This window comes from Ceratotherium simum, chromosome X (genome assembly GCF_057802395.1).
Source record: "Ceratotherium simum simum isolate JZ-2026a chromosome X, ASM5780239v1, whole genome shotgun sequence".
Classification (NCBI taxonomy): Eukaryota; Metazoa; Chordata; class Mammalia; order Perissodactyla; family Rhinocerotidae; genus Ceratotherium; species Ceratotherium simum.
In genome coordinates, this window is record NC_141940.1 from 98763198 (window position 1) to 98783430 (window position 20233).

Genomic DNA, 20233 nt, shown 5'->3' on the forward strand with positions numbered 1-20233 from the left:
CACATGAAATTCATAGTATTTACTAAGTGGGCTTAAGTGTTCTTTGAAGTGAAGTCTTGATTTTTCGTGGCAGTGGGTTTTTTTGAAACACATGGAACTCCACCTACTACTAGGCACATGAGTTCTATGAAATCTTGGGGGATTAGACCTTTGGAGTTAGGCCTCGGGTGTTCTCAAGAAGGTACACAAGTTTTTTTTATATTTTAAATTTACCTTTCTTCCAGGTTCCGTAGTCATATTCATCCTTTGTAAACCACTGAACTAGGAGACAAAGAAAATGCTGTTTGAACCTACAGCAATTCTTACTCTTCAGAGTAGAACCCAAAAGGTGTTTCTTTCCTTCTTCAGGACACTATTTTGGGGAGCATTTGTAGCCAAGCAGGTGGGAGATTACTAGTGGGAGAAAACCATGAACTGATGCTTCCAAGTGAGGGGCAATGGATTCCGTAGAATGATGTAGAAGATTGTTTTTATTATGCCCAGGATCCATTCAGCAAAGCTTATAATGACTGTAAAGGGCTTCTGCTTCTTCTGGCATGGAGGAATAGAAAGGATTGAGGATATGAAAATGATGACTCTTATGGAGGGACCATAGGTGGGCCTCTGCAACACAGCTGCAGGCCAGGAGGTAAGGAGAATGAAGATGACAGGACTCCTTGCAGAGGGGCAGGGCCTATGGACTAAAAGCACAATATATCTGATCCCCAGTTTCAAATTTCCTTTCTGCATTGTACTTTTCTGATGTTATCTCCAAGCCTTAAAAAAGACAGCTTTCTGTTAGTGGGGTTTTGAGAAAGAGTCCCTTGTGCATAGTTCGGTGATGGGATGCATAGTTCGGTGATGGGATGGGTCAGAGAGAGGCACCAGTATGGAAACTCAGTTACTAGGCAGCAAAGGTGACTGAGAGAAAAGCTGATATGTGTGATCAGCTAAGCGAGGGGACTAGAGACAATCATGACAAACTTGTGACACATGTAATGAGACCCAGGGCTCCTTGAGCATACAGGGGCAGGAAATTGATTCCCAGCATCTGAAATAACCATGTTCCTGGCTTATTAAAGGGAGAGGTAAGGCCACGTCTCCACCAATCTCTGAGGACTGAAGAAGTTAAATTTAAACTACATCATAGAAGAGGTGCCTTTGTTTCCAAGGGTAATAAAGGGCATTGCCAGAAGGCATATGTTGTAAGAACAAATGTGTACAGATGGAAAATGCATTCAGTAGTCCCAGGTAAGGCACAGCACAAAATGAAAAAATAACTTCCATTTAAACATTCTATACAATACATCCAGACTTTCCCTAGGCTAATATTTACTTATGTTATTACTTCAAACTCTCCCCTTTAAAGTGAATCATCAACTGCTAAGTCCTAATAATTTTGTTTTATTGTCATTTGGAATGTTTTCCCCCAATATTTGAGTTTTATAATTGCATAAAATTTGAGAATCTTTCTCTTCAAGGCTCTCCACCCAACATCATTTTAAGAGAGGGGAAGTGACAACACAAATATCCTTAATGTTCATCCTCCCCTTAATAACCCTATGCTGAACACTTCATAGGAAGCAATCACAAAAAAGAAAACACATGTCAACATTTTTGCACATCCAATACTTCTGGACAATTTTGGAAATTTGACTTTTGGTGTTTGAGATGGTGATGAGGTGGTAGTGGGGTGGGGGGAAGGTTTGGCTAATGTGTTTTAAAGTGGATGTCTCAGCTATGAAACTCAAAAAGCCAGAAAAGGATTGTTGTTCCCCCAATGAATAAGAAATGAACAGCAACAGGAAACAAGCAACAGTCATAAAATAATAAATTAAAACAAATCCTAAATTGGTAGCATTTCAGTATTAGAGTGACTCACTCCTTTTCCTTCCAACTCGTCATTCTATTACAAAGGAAACAAAGTCACCCTGACCATCTAGACTTCTTGAGTATCCATTTTTTCATCATCAATGTTCCCTCTCATTTTTACAAACATGTTTATTTAATTCAATGAGATGGAGGCAAGCGGCTTTCTAATTGACATAAAAGCTGGTCACACTGTGCTTTGTTATAATGAAAGATAGACAGCTAAAGAAACATCGTGCTATACAAATAATAGCTAAGACTTATTTAGTATTTAGTAAGTGCCAGGTAAGAGAGGTAAAGTAACACACCCATGTTATAACCAATAAGTGGCAACAGCAGAATTCCAACCCCTGTGCTTTACTTGGTATGGATTCACATCCTGGCTTTGCCCTTATAGACAAGATTTGATCTTAATGACATGGATGTTTCTGAAGTCCTGTATTTTATGGCCTTAGGGGAGTATCATACCTAATTTCCACCCATTTAGTTCTTCCACCAAGAGGATGTTCTGGGATTCTCGGTACCACAGTGAGAGTAACAGAAGTTGTTCCTAGATTAGCAATCCCTTCCATTTGCTTAAACTTTCTAACTCAGGAAACTCTGAGGTTTACAAGATCATCTAACGGACACCAACTGGGCATCAAGAAAGGCAGTGTGATGTAGAGGTTAACAGCACAGACGTGGGAGCCAGAGTGTTCTGATGTGTATCCTGGATCCTCCACTTAATAGCTTGTGACATTAGGTTACTTAATTTCTCCATGCCTCAGTTTCTTCATCTCCAAATAGGAATAATAATGGCACCAACCTTTTAGGGCTGTAGTGATGATTAAATGAGATAATCAGCCAAGCCCACAGGCCAAAGGCCACACTGCTTCAGTACCTCATACACATAAAGCATAAGGAGGTATCTGGGACAAAAGACTGAGACAAAAGGCTTTTCCTCTCCATTACTGGAGAGAAGGGATAAAGGAATCATGTGACCCTTTGTAACAAAGGGAACATGTGACCCTTTTAAAAATAATAGTGAAGTCAGAAGTCAGAAATGCCAGCGTAGGAAGCTCTAGGGAAATGCAAGGGATTTTGCTGCCCAAACTTGGTAGCTTTGTGCTGGAGGTTCTACATAGCACATCCCATCAATTGAGGACTGATTATATCTATATGGCACTGATATAGAGGCTGAGGATACACAGAATTACAAGTCAGTCTATTTGTATCCTCTAGAGGCTAACATTTTAGCTGTGAGTAGGCATCTTGGAGGCACAGAAGACCTAGCCTAGCTGCCAAAAGTATAAGTGTGTTAGAAGTTCGGAGGAGGAAGTGGTGGGCAAAGGCTGAGCAAACCAGGAGAATTCTGGATTTATAGCTAAGCTTTACCTTGGTCTACACCAGGCCAGGCCTTATATGGTAGATCATAGATGCACAGAGAGGGCCAGGGAGGTCCTCTAGGCAGGTCAAAACGTACAAGCAAAGGTAGAAATGTATATGATATCATCCACGGCCAACGATTATATCAGTTGGCCAGGGGAGAAGATTCTATATAGGGAGGGGAGTAGTGGGAGACCCAGTGAGTGGTGTAAGTGGTGCCAATCTGTGAAAGTAGGTTTCCCCTGGCCTAAGTCTTGATTCAAGTATGGTACCTTTGTGAACAGAAGTTTCAGACCCTGGCACCAATATTTTTGGTAACATACAAGGAAATTTACCTCAGAAAATGACAATGAGTGTCTACCACAAACTCCTAGTTAGGTGAGTGGATTATTCCATATTTAGATTCTCTATCAATATACAAGGGATATTGATCACCAAATGCCTAGATGTACAAAGTTATATCAGCCAAGCAGCATCCTGGCAATATCAGAATATCTTTCGATCCTCCAAGTAAATGTTCTGGTCATGTTGCCATGCCTGGGAATGTTTATAGACTATGTGCTCTTCAGAAACATATATATATTTCAATGGGGTTGCTCTTTCTTTTACTGGTAACGAGTCAAGAATCAAGATATTGGCTATACAGCCGAATACTTATTTTCACCCCTCCCTTAAAATATTTCACAAATGCAATCCTTTTCAGTGTTTGTAATGTTAGCAACAGCATGATGTTGCCTATTAGACTAAAACACAAAGAGGTCACCAAAATGTTTCAGCAAATATTTAGTTAGAACAAGGTCTTCACAGGAAAAAAGGAGAGAATAAAGGTTTCATGTGGCCAATCTCACAACTGGCACTTTACAAATAAACACACCTACACCCAAAGCCCTTTCATTTAGTGGAAATGTCTTCTGTCAATCAGTTAATGCCATATGACCCAGACCAGACACTTCAGAGAGCCATTCTAGTTTGTGGTGGGAGTGGAGTTGGAGGGCAAGGGTGAGCTTAAAATCCATCAGACCAATACTGTCACCCTTTAGGTATTTAGGATACTTAAATCAAAGGAATTGGCATATGAGTATAGGGGATGGACAGACATTGATGTATTTCTTCCTTTACATCTTTCCCTTATGAGAGCATGAATATGCTTTTCTCTATGCCATTGCTTGTGGCTTTTCACTCATTACAGAGAAAGTGAAATGAGGTCAAACTCCTTGTTTACAGTGTCCAATGTAATTAAAATAAAGTGTTGTTTCACCTGGAATTATTCACATGCTACTCACTCTGCCAGACACCAAGGAGGAAAAGGCAGGAAGTACCTTCAGTCAACAATATCAGAACCAAACTGCTTTCCTGGAGCTAAGACTGCCATAGCAAGTCTGGTGTAGAGTAACTAAAGGGTCCAGGACTCCTCGCCTCAGGATTTCAAATCCTGGGAGTGTCAACAACTTGATTGTCCCCATGCAGAGATGGCAGACAATCAGGGGTTCAGGAAGTTGAGTTCTTTTCTCTATGCCTTTGTGGCAGATACTGGAGAGTGACTCATTCACATTTACTCCAAACCCCTTCTAGCAGATCTTCTTGTACTGCAAAGGCTAGAAAGCTAAAAAAACATTTTCCACACTCCCTCACAGCTAATGTTCCAGGTATGATTTAGATTCTACCAGTCAAATGCATCCACAGGAAGACTGGAATGAGGAAGTAAATTTTGTGAAGGATATCGGTGATTCTTCAAGCAATAGGTTGGAGGCATTTGGTTCCTCTGGAGAAACCAGTGAAGGTTCTATTCTCTAGCATCACAGGTACTGAGTACTATGAGGTAACAGGAGTGAAATTTCTGCTATAAACGTCCTGTGGTATAGTTGGCAGTCCTCCTGGCCAAGTAACATCCTAACCAGGTTCTCTGGCCCTCCCAAGGATTCTGTAAACTACCTGTGACAGTTATTCATTGCCACACTAACGCTGCATAACAACCCCTAAACTTCAGTGACATACAAACATAAGCATTTAGTTCATGAATCTGCAGAGTTCAGATGGGCTGGGCTTGCTCGTGTATCTGTGGTCAGCTGCAATTCAGCTCACTCACATGTCTGGACATCAATTGGTTGTGAGCCAATCTAGGATAGCTTCAACTGGGACAACTGGAATGACTTGGCTCTGTATCACGTCTCTCATCTTCCAGCAGGCTAGCCTTGGCATGTTCTCTTGCAGATGACAGAGGAGCAAGAACAAAAGTATAAATGTGCAAATGCTTTTTCAAGCCTCTACATGCATACCTACTAACATTTCATTGGTCAAAGCAAGTCCCATGGTCAACCTAAGAATCAAGAGACATAGAAATAGTCTCCTTAAGTGATAAAAACTACAAAGTCACAGGTCCAAAAGGCATGGGTAGAGGTGGGGAGAATTGGGCCAGAAACACCATACCACCTAATACCTTCAAATAAACCATTGTGCTTAAAGTACACAGAGGGGATTTGGTTGTTTTCAACTAAGAAACTTGACTGATAGAACCACACTCCTTGATAATCAAGGATTAAAATGCACAGATGCAGCAAAACTCCACCAGAAAGAACCTGGAAAAATGAACTGTTTTCCAAGAAAATATAGTGATTGAGTTAAGAATTCTATGATTGACTTAATCATCTTTGGTCTGCTCCTGCCATCTCTTTTTATTTCCCTTTCATTACCCTGCTATCCCTCTCCTGATTCTCTTCCTTAGAGTCTAAAGAAGCAAAATGATAGATATATGCTGATATATGCACTGAAAATTTCTAGAAAAATATCAATAACAGTTAACAGAAGATGCCTCTGAAGAGGGATACAAGGGTATGGGGTAGAAAGTAGTCCTAATTTTCACCGTGTGCTCTTTGATGGTTGAAGTTTTTTTTACCACGTTACTGAATTATTCTTTTAGTTAGAAATTAAACCAAAAATTTGACAAAAAATGGAAAGATAGATAAATAGTGAAACAAAATCTATGTGTCACCATTGGTTTTACTCTTTTCTGTGCTTAGAAACTATAGAGCTAGCCACAGTTAGTCACAGAAATTCATGCCACTGGCCATAAATAAGATTGGGATTATTTGATTAAAAATTCATTACCATGAGTCCACACTGATATAAATAAATTATTGAATAAATAAGTAAATGAGGGATAAGAGAGAAATCTCCAATGCAGATCTCCCTCAAGGAGATGTAACATAACTTCCCACTCCTTAAATGTGGGCTGCATATAGTGACTTCCTTCCAAAGAGGACAGTATGGAAAAGGGGAAAAGAGTATTTTTACAGTGGAAAAACCTGACAAACACTATCTCAGCCAGGTGATCAAGGTCAACATCCACAGTGATAAGTCATGTTGACAGTATGTTCCCTTGATATGATGTGGGAATGGCACTTCACCTCTGTGATCTTCATTCCCAAAACACATAACTCCAGTCTAACCATGAGAAAAACATGAGACGAATCCCAATTGAGGGACATTCTATAAAACACCTGACCGGTACTCCTCAAAACTGTCAAGATCATCATAAAAAAGGAGTCTGAGAAACCATCACAGTCAAGAGGAGGCTAAGGAGATATGACGACTTAATATAACGTAGGATCTTGGAGGGGAATCTAGAACAGCACAAGGACATTAGGTAAAAATTAAGGAAATCTGAATAAAGCATGGACTTTAGTTAATGATAACGTATCAATACTGGCTCATTAACTGTAACAAATGTACCATACTGACGTAAGATGTTAATAATAGGGGAAATTGGGTATAGGTGTACAGGAACTCTCTGTACTGTCTTTACAATTTTTCTATAAATCAAAACTGTTCCAAAAATAAAGCTTATTAAAAATTCATTACTAATTCTGTAAAAATAGTTAAAATAATAAATCAATCAACAAATCAGTCAACCAGTAGGTTTTGTGGAGGATACAAATGACACTAAGTACCTAATCAGGCTCATACAAATTTCAAAGTGGAGCCAGGTGTTTGTGTAGCTCAGCTAACAGACATTAAAAGGTTTATGGCTCAGTAATGAGTCCATGTGAAAGGAGCTGTGGGATGAATAAAGAACTCTCCCTCATCTGCATAATAATTATACAATACAAGCTTCACTATACACTTGAGCAGCCTATTTATCAGGTAGTCGGGATAATGCTTCTTTTTCCTTATATTTTAAGACGGTGCTATCTCTGAGAAGAAGTGTTTTTACTGGCGAGTTAGGAAGGGTGCATGTGCTCTGCTCACTACAACTCACCACAGTGGAAAGGCCTCAGGGAGCTGAAGCCCACCCTGCATTGTTGTGTGGGAGTCACTAGAAAGTCATTTGAAGGTGGACAACACTTAGTAGGGAAAATAGAGTGGAGAAGGGAGACTGAAGAATCCAAAGGTAAGACCAACTCCTCTGAGAAAGAGGCAGGATTTCCTAAAGGAAGTATGGAGTCTTGTCTACAGGGCATTGAAGAGTCAGGTCTTCTCAAAGAGAAGGTTTGCGAGGTAAGAATGGGAATCGGGATGGACTCATGCCTCCCCCGCATCCCACGGAGGTGCTTTTCCTGTGGACTATAGTTTAGATAATATTGGGTACTCACTTTAAAATTATTTCCTTCATCTGTTGTAATTTCCTTTGTTTTACTTAGCACAAGGTTCTCGATGCGGGGTCCATGGACCTCAATGGTATATGGATAGAATTTAGAGGATCCATGAACTTGATTGGGAAAAAAAATACATCCTTATGTTCACTAATCTCTAACTGAAATTTAGTACTTACTTCAAATATAAATGTAGGCAACAAACCACAATAGTATTAGCACCTATGACTTTGTCACCAACAGAAATCACTGATATTTTTCATGTCACATTACAGTTATTGTGAAATATCCTTTATGCTCATTACTACTTTAAAATTTGGGTGGTCATTAGACCCACCACTAGATCTTGTTGTTTAATAAATTAATAAAGAAATACATTACTATATCACAAATTTGGTTTTTAAAAATATTCTGATAATTATATTTCAATATAATTTGTTTCCTTTGTAATCCAGTGTATTTGATTTTATGTATTTAAACCATTATTCTGATAAAGAGGCCATAGGCTTCATCAAAGGGTCCATGGCACAAAAATGTTTTAAAGGTTATAAACCCTGGCCTAGCATTTAAAATCTGGTACAACCTTACAGCTTTGTGTGATAGCATTGTCAAGAAAAGGAGTAGGTTTGAAATTATAAAGAGAAATGTCATGTTAATAGCCTCCTCACTCCCTACCATTATACTACGTCCCAATACACATACACACACACACACACACACACACACACACTCACACACAAACACAGCACAGAAACAAGGGAGATAGTAGCTCATGAACACTGTGCTGAGACCAGCAGTAAAATGGCAGTTGGATCATGCAGAACAGAGAGCAGTGAGGAGCCTCAGGACATATAGGAACCACAGGCAAGTGGACACAGGAGCAGAGAGGACATAACAAACCGCTCTTTTCTAAATATACTAGAGGATGTGACCCTTAAGAGCCATAAGGAAAACTGAACCTGTGTCCTGCCATATTCAATTGATTACAATATACTTGGGAACACAAAGGGAAAAAACACATCACAAGATGAAGAACATTGACTCTGAGAGCCATTAGTTCAGAGTGAGGGCTAGAGTAGGCTTTCATCAAGGCTGTGCTTTGTTAGCACAGTGTCTTTGTTGGTGGTGGTTTCATTTTCTAAAAAATATTATATAATATCTGGCATATACAAAAGAATCTATATCACATTTAAATAAATTATAAAGAATAATAATGAATGAGCCTTGATGAACCAATCACTTAATTCAAGACCGAGAACATTATTAAAGTCAGTGCATCTATTATATGTTCCTACCTTATCCCACCTCTGTCTCTCCATCAGAGGAAAGCACTAGCCTAAATTTGGGGTTTACCTTGCTCTATAGTTTATCATGTATATATGATTCCTTCCAAGGTATTGTTTATATTGTTTGTTTTTGAGCTTTATAAAAATCATGCCCAACTGCATGAAGTCTTTGGTGACTTGGTTTTTCATTCAATATTTTGTTTCTAATATGCATCTATGTTCTTGCATATAACAGTGGTTAATTCTATTGTGGATAATAAATATCAAATTTTTAAATTTATCTATTTTCCCATCAGTGAACAATTAGGTTATTTCAGTATTTTTGTATTATGAACCACGTTGCTAAAGACATTCCTAAGGAGAGTTCCTGGTTCACATGCAAAAAAATTTCTCTAGGGGTTACACCTAGAAAAAAACTTGCTGGGTCATAAGGTATGTGGATGTTCCACTTCACAAGATAGCGCCAAGTTTTCTTTTCCAAATTCATTTTACCAAACTTGCATTCCCATCAACAAGGTGTATCAATTCCTATTGATCCATGTTCATACCAATACTTGATACTACCAGATTTCATAAGGTATTGCCATCTTTGTACATCACAGATAGTACACTGCTTCATCATATAACGGGCAAAAAAAGTGTCAGCAAGTGCCAAAGTTTTATCAATACAGCTTAATTCAAGGTTAAACAATGTCTTAACCTGAGTTCTCCCTGGAATGCAGAGCCTAAGACAAGGGTTTGGGAGCACGTAGTTTACTTTGGGGGAAGTAATTCCAGGGAATAGAAGTAGGGAATTGTGGAAAGGGAATAGGAAAAGAGAGAAAATCAGTACAAGAGTGTATTTTTAAGTTGGCCACAACTGTAGAGAACTGGGGCTTAATCCTGCTTAGACCCTCTGAGAACTTCTTAGAAGCAAACAATACTAAAATGCGGTTCAGAATTATCTGGCTAAGGATGGAAGAAGGGAACATTTATTCCTGGCTCCCTTTCCCACGTTAGTCAAAGATTGACTCTTCAGCCTTTAACTCCCTCACATTCCATAATACACATGTGTGGGCACCAGGGTATTCCAACTGGCCCCTGTGTAGAAACACTAAAGAAGTCCTGGGGTAGAAAGTGAAATATTCACTGTCAGGCTAAGGTAAGGTGCTATCTGGTTACACCCACATGAAACTGGTTACTAGATCAATGGCTTGACTAAAAGGTGGGTTGAAGGGAAGTGTAGCGAGGCACAAGGCATGCCCAATACACATAGCTAGTAAGTGTCAGAGATGGAACTCAAACGCATGTATCTATTCAGTTAAAACGTTAGGCACTTGGCACATAGTGTGTAAACACCGTCCTCTGCCTACCCAACAGCCATCCCTACCTTTCCTCTCTGCTAAGAGAACATTAGTATGTTCAGGAAGCAGGCAAAGATCTCTGGAATGGAGCTGGCACAGTAGCTCCATGGTGCCACCACAGGCCCAGATTCCTTCTTCTATCTTTCTGTTCTAACAGCTTCAATGCTGGCGTACATCCAAGAGGTCACTCCATAGTCCAAGATGGCTCTACCCATCATGCCTGCATTCCAGGCTAGCGGCTGGAGGAAACAGGAGGTATAAAAGAGTCCTCCTCCCAGGCAAGTCAATTCTATTTAGGCAGGCTTCCTAGAAGTCCCACATAACGTAACAATTATATCTCATTGGCAGAACCCAGTCATAGGATCATACCTCAGTGCAAGAGATGCTGGGTAACAAAGACTGTTCACTGGATGCAGCACCACCAGGAATAAAACTGAATTCTGTCACTAAGGGAGGAGGTGAGAAAGGATATGGGGTGGCAACTAGAAGTCTCTGCCAAAGTAGCCATCTGATTTGTGGATAGTTTTTAATCTATACCTCAGTCTTCTTATTTGTAAAATGGAAATAAAAGTACTACCTCACAAAGTTGTTATGAGAACTAAATGAGATCATGTAAATAAAGTTGCACAGTGCCTGGTATGCAGAAGATGATTAATAAACACTAGCTGGTGTTAATTCACTTTGGTGAATCATCATCATCAGGCCTGGCATTCAGCAGTATAGCCTCAGATAACTGATCTTATCAATGTCTCTGCATTTATCGGATTTGAAGGTGCTAGATGCTGACTCACACTCACAACACTCATCAAGTGCTTAAAGCCAGAGTGGTGGCTTAGTAATTACAATGAGAAATACAACTTTCAGGCAGACCAGACAGCCTGACCAGGTTATTCTCTCCCTGAAGGCAATGAACATGAGGAATCATAAGGTTGATTGCTGAGCGTGAAATCAGGAGAAAGAGAATTCGTTATACAATTCAAATGCTGAATGGCATTGGGCTCTGCCAGCCTATTGTATCCATCTCCACAACTGAGCTTGTCTAATCTGGTGGGTCAGAGGATCAGGCTGGAAACATGACAGGTAACCTCTTCCTCTAGACAGTGCCGGGAGGTGAACTACCAATTGCTGGCAAAACTCACCAGGAATGTGGAGAATGTGTGAAAGCCTCGAGGGTAAACTCAAAACATTTATGGAAACAGCAAATTCATTCTGAATAGAGGCCTTATACACCTGACATAACTTTGGAAAAGTCATAAATAAGGGAAATACTTTAGCAAGACTCATTCTTTTGAGAACAGCCCCAGAATAAATGGGGCAGCAAGAAACTTGCTTTTATCTTTGTTTAAAAGATTTATTAGATTACAAGTTAAATCCATTTATAAGTTTAAAATGAAAATATTTTAGGTGCTTCACAGAGAGACACAATAGAGAATGCTAATAAAAATTAAAAATAACATAAAATACTTTAAATTGAGCAAACAGAAAAATATAACGTAATGTACATATACATACACATGTGTGTGTAAAACCTCAGTTGTGACTTAATGTACAAAGATAATTTTTTATCCTCTAGGCTGACTGTATACCTTCTGTTGACAGTTTTTCTCTAAACAGGGTACAATGAAAAGTAGAAAAGCAACATGGCATAAAGGAAAAAGTGTTAATCTTTGTCATCAAAGTTGCTTTTGAGTCTTGGCTTCACCTCTTTTAAGTAATGTGATCTGAACAAGTTATTTAATGTCTCTGAACTTTCTTTTTTCCTCTGTGACAGATCGCAAAAAATGGCCCCTAGTCTTCACTCCTCTCTACATCCGTGCCTTTTGCCATGTAACCTTGTAGGACCCTCCCACTCTGACTCTGGGCATAACCATGTGGCTTGCTTTGGCCAACAGAATAAGGTGGTAGTAATGATATGCCAGTTATGAGTCTAGGCCTCAAGAGGCCTGTGTATTTCCATTTGTTCTCTTGCACCTCTGCAACTGCCTTGAGAATATGGCTGGGTAGCCCGTTGGAGGATGAGAAACGTGCAACAGAGCCCAGGTACACCAGTTACTCCAATCAAGATTAGCCTAGATCAGCCAATATCCAGGTAACCCCAAGACATGTGAGCAATCCCAGCCAAGATCAGAAAGCCATCTTGCCAACCTGCAGTTGACTCTAGACACATGAGCAATAAATGCTTTTTGCCACATGTTACTGATTTTGTAGTTGGTCATTATGCAGCATTATTATGGCAATATATAACTGACACACACATCTGATATATTATAGGTGTGTTACAAGGGTTAAATGAGATACTATAGGTACAGTGGCCAGCACACCACAGTCAACCAAAAAAAATAGCTATTATTATTTTTGATAGATTTCTACTTTCTAAAATACAATCACATTCTTGAGATTATACCCAGGTCACTAAAGTTTTGGACGTTTCTAAACCATTTAATCCCACATTTATAGAGAGTCTCTTGTTTTACTCCCACGAGTAATATCATCCACAGAATGTGAAATTTACTGATTCAACTCTCAAAGAGCAGGCAGACGATTTTCCCAGATCCAATGACTTTGAAGAGGGGGATATTGTATTGTTTAATGTAGATCACTGTTGGTCTCATGTAGATATAAAAATGTGATTAAATTAGAATTTAAAATTAATGTGTTTTGAGAAATTTGCAATGCCCCTTGAGATTGCACAATTTCTAGAATAGTTAATCCTTCAAGAAAACTCACATATTGGGAAGCAAGCAACCAGTCTTGTAAAATCATCTTTGAGCTGGTATAAGGGCACGCTGCAATTTAGCTCTGTGATTGGAGAAGAAACATGAAAAGAAACAAATGAGCTGATGTGTAGGCTCTATATTCATTCACCTCAATTTGTATAAGAGATTAAAAGAGACCTCAATGCAGCATTTTCTCTCATTTCCTCATCCTTTGTCCCGTGAGCAGAAAAAGTAATTAAGCTTGGCAAAAAAAAAAAAAGCAACACTCTCAGTGATTAGGATAGCAAATACCACAGATAAACTTCACATACAATATGTATGTAATGAACTAGACTCACCCAATACCTTCAGGTCGCAAAATGTCAGAGACACGTGGTTTGGTTCACAAAGTATCATCCCTGGACCAGCAGCTTCAGCATCACCTGGGAACCTATTAGAAATGCAAATTTTGGGGCTTACCCCAGACCTACAGAATCAGAAACTCCGAGGCTAGGACCTAGCAATCTGCTTTGAACAAGCTCTCCAGGTGATTCTAATGCCTGTCAAAGCTTCAGAACCACCGATCTAGACCAAATCATGCCACTTAAAGTATTCTCTGTGGACCAGCAGCATTGGCATCACGTGGAGTTTGTTAGAACCGCAGAATCTCAGGCCCCATTCAGACTTACTAAATTGAAACCTGAATTATAAAAAGGTCTCTAGGTGACTTGTATGCACATTGAAGTTTGAGAAGTGCTGTACTTGTCCAATGGTTCCTGTTAAGGGTTGAATTATGCCCCCCTCCTTGAATTTATATGCTGAAGTCCTAACCCCCAGTATTTCAGAATTTGACTGTATTTGTAGATAGGACCTTTAAAGAGGTAATTAAGTAAAAATGGGGTCATTAGAGTGGGCTCTAATCCAATATGACTGGTGTCCCTATAAGAAATTTGGACAAAGACATGCACAGAGGAAAGACCATGTGAAAACAGAGAGAAAACAGCCATGTCCAAGCCAAGGAGAGAAACCTCAGATGAAGCCAACCCTGCCAACATCTTGATCTTGGACTTGTAGCCTCCAGAACTGTGAGAAAATTAATTTCTGTTATTTAAGTCAACTAGTTTGTAGTACTCTGTTATGGCAGCCTGAGCAAACTAATACAGTCCCCCAACTCAGGTGCATATTGGAATCATCTAGAGAGTTTTAAAAATCCTGATACCTGGTCCTGTTTCCAGAGGTTCCAATTTAAGTAGTCTGGAGATCAGCCCTTTAATCTGGATTTTTAAAAGCTCACCAGGTGATTTTTAAAGTGCAACAAAATTTGAGAACCACTGATAGCCTTCTTTTGACTGGTAAGAAATATAAGGCACGGGGTCCTGAAATTGTTACATTTCAATCTCTTGGTACTTGCTTAGCTGATCTCTCACCATTGTGTCCCAAAACCTGGTCCTTCTGTAAATATTGCAGGATTCCTACTGGGAAAGAGTCAAGAATCAAAGCTGGCAGTAATATATGCTCTCTTCTTTTCATGCATCAACTTAAAAATTTTTTGTGTGCTAGGGATCATCTTGAACGTTTTTTGTAGTACATCTTCCACAGCACAGGTATAGAGAGGACCCCCAGCCCCCCAAAGAAAATCTATTGACCTAAATTGTCAGTACCTACTACCTCTCCTTATGTTCTTGTTCCTCCTGTTAAGTTTCCCTCCAGGTTCCTAGGATCCAAATTAAAGACCCTAGGGTTGTATAAACTATCATTTCAGGGCATGGGTGCCAAATCACTAATTAGTTTTTTCTTGCTAAACTCTTTCCACTTGTCCCTGTGAAGCTGTGAAGCTCCCAACCTCAGTAGTGCACTCACAGGAGCACTATTTACTGAACGTTTACTCTGTTCCAGAAACTAGAGGATCTGACCTATACTTAATATAATGGAAACCATACGAGCTATATATATATATATGTTTTTCTACTTGCAGTCTCTAAAAGTTAACACACTCTACCAAAGTGATTATTTAGCACCCGCAAAATACCATACACCTTGGGGAGAGAACCCTGTTCTGAATGTGCTTTTGCTACATTGATTAATATTTAATTTTTTATTTGGACCAATCATTAATACAGTCACTGGTTAAAATAGACCCATTTTCATGACAGTCTAGCACACTTGCTGGTTAGCTCCCCAAAGCCATCTCCAACCCCCCTCTCCCTGGCCTCCTTTCCACTATACATAGAAGCTGAAAAGCCTGATTCTCACTTTCTCAGCCTCCCTCGTCACTAAGGACTGCCACGTCACTAAGGACTGCCACGTCACTAAGGACTGCCACGTGGCCCAGCTCTGGCAAATGAGATACAAAGGAGATTCTGTTGGTGAATTTTAGGGAAAGATATTCATTCTCTGATAAGAGAAAGTTGCGTGAGGGAAACTATTCTACCCCTTTCCACCTCATTTTCTGCCTCTGAACATGAGTTAAGGATGTAATGTCTGGAGCTGTCAGAGCCATCTTGAAACCACGAGGGTAAAGCACTGACCCAGAACCCTGACATTGTTGGGCCACTGAACAAACTCCAGTGATCATCTGCTATCAGGTCGCTCTATTTGTTAAAGCCACTTTTAATTGGTTTTTCTTTACTTGCAGAAAAAAGTCACAATTTATAGATGTTTTCCAAATATGACAAACTCTCATTTATTTAGAACACCATGTAGTCAGAGGATCCACACTTTGAGAATCACTGAATTAGAAGGATTATCTTCTAGGAATGAGAAAAAGCATGCCCGGGTGGTATTCAAGGAATGGTCAACCCAATCTGGACTGCGGAATTCATTTATTCATTCATTCTTTCAACAGATTCCCACTTTAGTAGGCTCCAGGGATACAAAGAAGAATAAGATATTGCCCCTGCTTTCCAAGGAATTTTACTATCTTGAGCGAGACTGGTGTGTAAAACAAGAGTCACAAGATGGTGAGCACTGACAGAGATATGCAGATGAGAGGAGTCACATTATCAGAGAGATGGGAAACCTAACTCAGTTTGGGGGGCTCCCTGGAAAGAGCTTTGGAAAAGAGAATCATTGAAGCTTCCACTCAACTCTAAAAAGTTATCCATGTGATACGACTAAACATGTAAGGTTTTATTAATTTTCTTCCTAGGGGGCGTTCTTTTCTATAATCACAGACTATAAACCAAATGACAGTTCAGGAAAGAGCAATTTATGATAGGCGACTCAATCAACTGCCAGAAAAGCTTCCCCCACCCATCTTTCTCTCTCACACAAAGCAGGATAAAGACATGGTTTGGTGGGGGGAGAGGGGCAGTACTTTCCTCCCATATCAGCAGGGATGTTTGTCTAGAACAGAAGAATGCTGTGCTGTGAATTAAGATCACCTGTTAACATTGCATCAAACCAACAATATTGATACAGCAATGAGTCGTCAACATGAGCCACAAATGCACGCATTCCAGGAGGTTCTCTCCTCTGCTACTTTTAAGCAAAAACGACAGCAATAATTAGTACCTATTGAATAGTCACAGAAACACTTGCTCCTAATGGTAGAGAAAGGGGTCTCACACTCCCCACATTGATTTTTCTAAAGGCAGTTAGTGGAAGCACACCTCCCCCACACACACACACACACACTGGTAGAGAAAAAGGAAAACTAACAGGTAGCTTTGCATTGTTAAATCCTTATAAGAAACAAAATAGGTCCTCGTTGATTTTCTTGCAAGGGAAATAATAGGTTTTGAAGCATCTCTGAAAATAGAGAAAATATGACCAGCAGTAGTCTCCTAAAATTTTCCTGGAATACAATACATTAAAAATAAAATATCCAATAGAGTCCTTCAACAAATTGTTTCAGTATCATCGTGGCATTCACATTAATCGTGCCTCCAGAACATTTTGATTCAGTCAATGTTGAGGAGATTGAGATGCAGCAACTGCAGTTACCTTACAGCTCTGCTATGTCCTGGGCTGGGGAGGGTGGTTCCAAGATTCCAACTCAGGCTACAGTGCAACATCTGCCACCTGGCCGAGAATGAGGAAACCGCCCTGGCAAAGGATTCCAGATCAGCTTTCTACCTTTTTTGCCCCCCACCCCCTGCCCCAAGACTCACCCAGGAAGAAAGTGGGGGAGGAGGGAAACACACAAAACAAATCAAACATTCCTAGCTCCATAAACGCTGCATCCGGACATTTGAAGGTACCCGGGAAATTAAGAACATGGCTCCAGAGTTTGGCTTGTTTGGGGTCTGAGCATGGATTTGATAGTCTCTGTTGCGTTTTAAAAATTTAACTTTCTGTCTCCAATGGCGAGAACCAAAGGGAGGAAGCAAAGGCAGACAGACACACAGACTGGGAGACCCTCCCCCCCCCGCCCCGAGTCACCCAAGCAGGAGGCATCAAAAGACGAGAAACTTACCTGGCCCTCACCTAGACGGAAAGGCAGCTGGTCCAGCCTCAGGAGGGGGCCAGTATTCAGGGTGAGTGGCTGAAGCTGGAGATGAAATGCAGACCCCAAGCGGGAGGCGAAGTCCTGCTCCTAACCCGGGAGAGCGGAGTGACTCACGCGCTTGCCGCCCGCCTCTCGCGCTGTGCGCCCCTCTCCCTCCCCGCCCCCGGCAGGTACGAGGGCAGAGCGCTGAGAGGCGGTCTCCAGCCGCCCCTATCCACAGGGCTCTCTGCCCGACGCCCCCAGGCGGCGGCGCCAGAGCCCACCCAGCCAGTGCCGCGCCAAGCATAGCCCGCCCCTCAAGACAACCGCTGGCCGCTGCAACACGAGTGCCTCGGTCGTGGGTCTCCCCTCTCCTCCGCCCCCCGACACCTTCGGACCCGCTGTCCCTGGGCTACCCATCGGAGCTCAACACACCTTCCACATGCCATCTAGACACGGCATTACCAAGGCCCTCCCTCAGGCTGTGCCAGCCGGCTCCAGATTGCACAGCCGGCCCCAGGACCCACAACCAGCCCTGCACAGCCCCCCACCCCTGCCACCCTCGGTCTCCCCCTTGTGGTGGCTACAGAACCCACCCAGCTCAGAGACAGGCGCACCTGGCTCCTCAAGATCCCAGGTGTATCCTTTTGCACAGGTCTCCCTCTCCCCAGACCCTTACCTTGCAGGGACTCGTTGACCTCAGGGCTGCCCATCTGAGATACTTTCCACCTGCCAGCTGGATTTGGCAATGCCCAGACCCTCCCACAGTTGGTGTCTATGCCCGAGGTCTCCCTGCTGCCCACCACAGCCAGTGCACAAATTACTCCCACCTGCTTGGAGTCACCAACCCCGCGGAGGTGGCTAAAAGCCTCTCCCCTCTCAGATCCTCCAGGGTCCTGGAAGAGTGCAGTAGGGATGATGGGACCCTGGAACCAGGGGGCACCCTCCTATTCTGACTTGGGTTTGGAAGAGCTGCCGAGGCCCTACACAAGCTTTATTGGGACAGTCAGGGCACCGTAGAGTGCCAGGATTTATAGAAGTAATATCTCCAGCAAATATGGATTGGGAATTCTGCTTTGGGACCTGGCCTTTTTCTGGTAGAGATTATCTTTTTCTGCTAGGGGTAGAGGGGAGATGAGACCATGGTCCTGCCTCCATCATATCAAACTGGGAGAAAGAGCATATAGAATAAGAATCCTGTTTATCTTGGCATGAGTGAGGGATTATAGAGTTCAGAGAGAAAGAAACAGGAATGGGGAGAGAGTGGAGCACTTTCCCAACTTGAGAACAGCGTTTCAGCTGCCATGCTTCCTACAACTCTGGTAAAGAATGGAAGGTTACTGCCTCTTCAGGAAAATGGGCAATCTGCCCCCAACATACACCACTTCTTATCATCCCATTGCTTTTTTTTACCACCATTATAAACCTAGATCTCCCCTACAATGGGCAGAGACTATGACAGTCATTCCAGTGTTCCAATAACCCAGCACACAGCCTGACACACAGTGGAAAATAAATCTTTATTGAAAGCTCAAAGGTCTAACATCCAGGACCTTCCTACTCTGCCTTCCACCTCTACCTCTATACTTTTCATCTTTTCCCATCTATTTTCCTTTACTTTTCTTCATTATCTATACCTACTTTTCTGAATAATATCATTCCCTCAGTTTCTCTGCCTCTACTCTAAGTCTATAAGGTCGTGTTTCTTTTCCAACATTATTTCTTCTTTTTCTAAAGTCTCCCCTGCTCTTCATTCTCTCTTGCTCTCTTATTTTCAAGTTTAATCTCAATGAAGTGCTTTTGCTGCTTTTTTGTTTTAAGCCATTAGGTACTTGGATCAAGATTCTTACCTATCAAAAATCCTATACTACCCCAGAATGTGTATGTGTGTGTGTGTGTGTGTGTGTATCCAAGATGATGTGTCTTTTTATGCAAGATGATCAATCATAAGTATTACTAGAATCATATCTTCATCCATTTCAACTTGCATTTACTGTGCACCTTCTATGTGCACATTATATTGACTAGGCATTGTGTTAGGTCCTAGGTATATGGAGATGAAAAAGGGCAAGTCGCTGTCATCAAGAATGCCATACACCAAGGGGTGGGGGAAGGGGAGGCGCAGACAACAAATAAAGTCACATAACAATGCTGTAGCAGGGATGTGTACAAGGTGCTGTGGGAATGAGAAGGGAGCTCACAAACCTCCACAGAGGAGGTGAAAGTGGACATGAAACATTTCACCAGAAGATTACAATTGAATTGAGTCTTGAAAACAAGACTAGGAGTTTTCCAGGAAAATAATAATGGGAGAAATACACAGAAGATGAATAATTTACTTTGGATTCTTAATTCGTGTTGCCTTTCTCTTGTGATGGCATCATTCTTTAGGCAGACAGTGTCTAAGACAGCCCCAGAGTTAAGCGAGTTCTTCCTGATAGTTCCAGCAAAGCTCCAGAGATTGGCTCTGCTTGGATCATGTGTCCATCCCTGAAACAATCACCCTGGCCAGGTAGGTAGTGTATTCTGATGGGCTATCCTGGGTCACGTGCCCATCTCTGTTTGGTGGGGATGTGGTTGATAGATTGATAGCCCTACCTGATGAGGAAGGTACAGTTCCTAAAGGAAAAGATGCTAGGAAAGCTGTGGACAAAAGTAACATGTCAATTACATGTAT

General features: G+C 41.3%; 1 protein-coding gene across 7 annotated transcripts in view; it reads right to left on the reverse strand.

The window, feature by feature from the left end:
- Window positions 1–17602, reverse strand: part of SYTL5 (synaptotagmin like 5) — a 238668-nt gene extending 221066 nt beyond the window's left edge. For 6 of the 7 annotated variants that reach the window (XM_087426752.1, XM_087426755.1, XM_087426754.1 and 3 more), the window contains exon 1: window positions 17545–17602. The gene's annotated coding sequence lies outside the window, so the exon portion shown is untranslated. Of the gene's footprint in view, window positions 1–13486; window positions 13575–17544 lie in introns of those variants that run through there. The other variant, XM_087426751.1, reaches the window with a different exon arrangement.
- Window positions 17603–20233: the final 2631 nt, after the last annotated feature.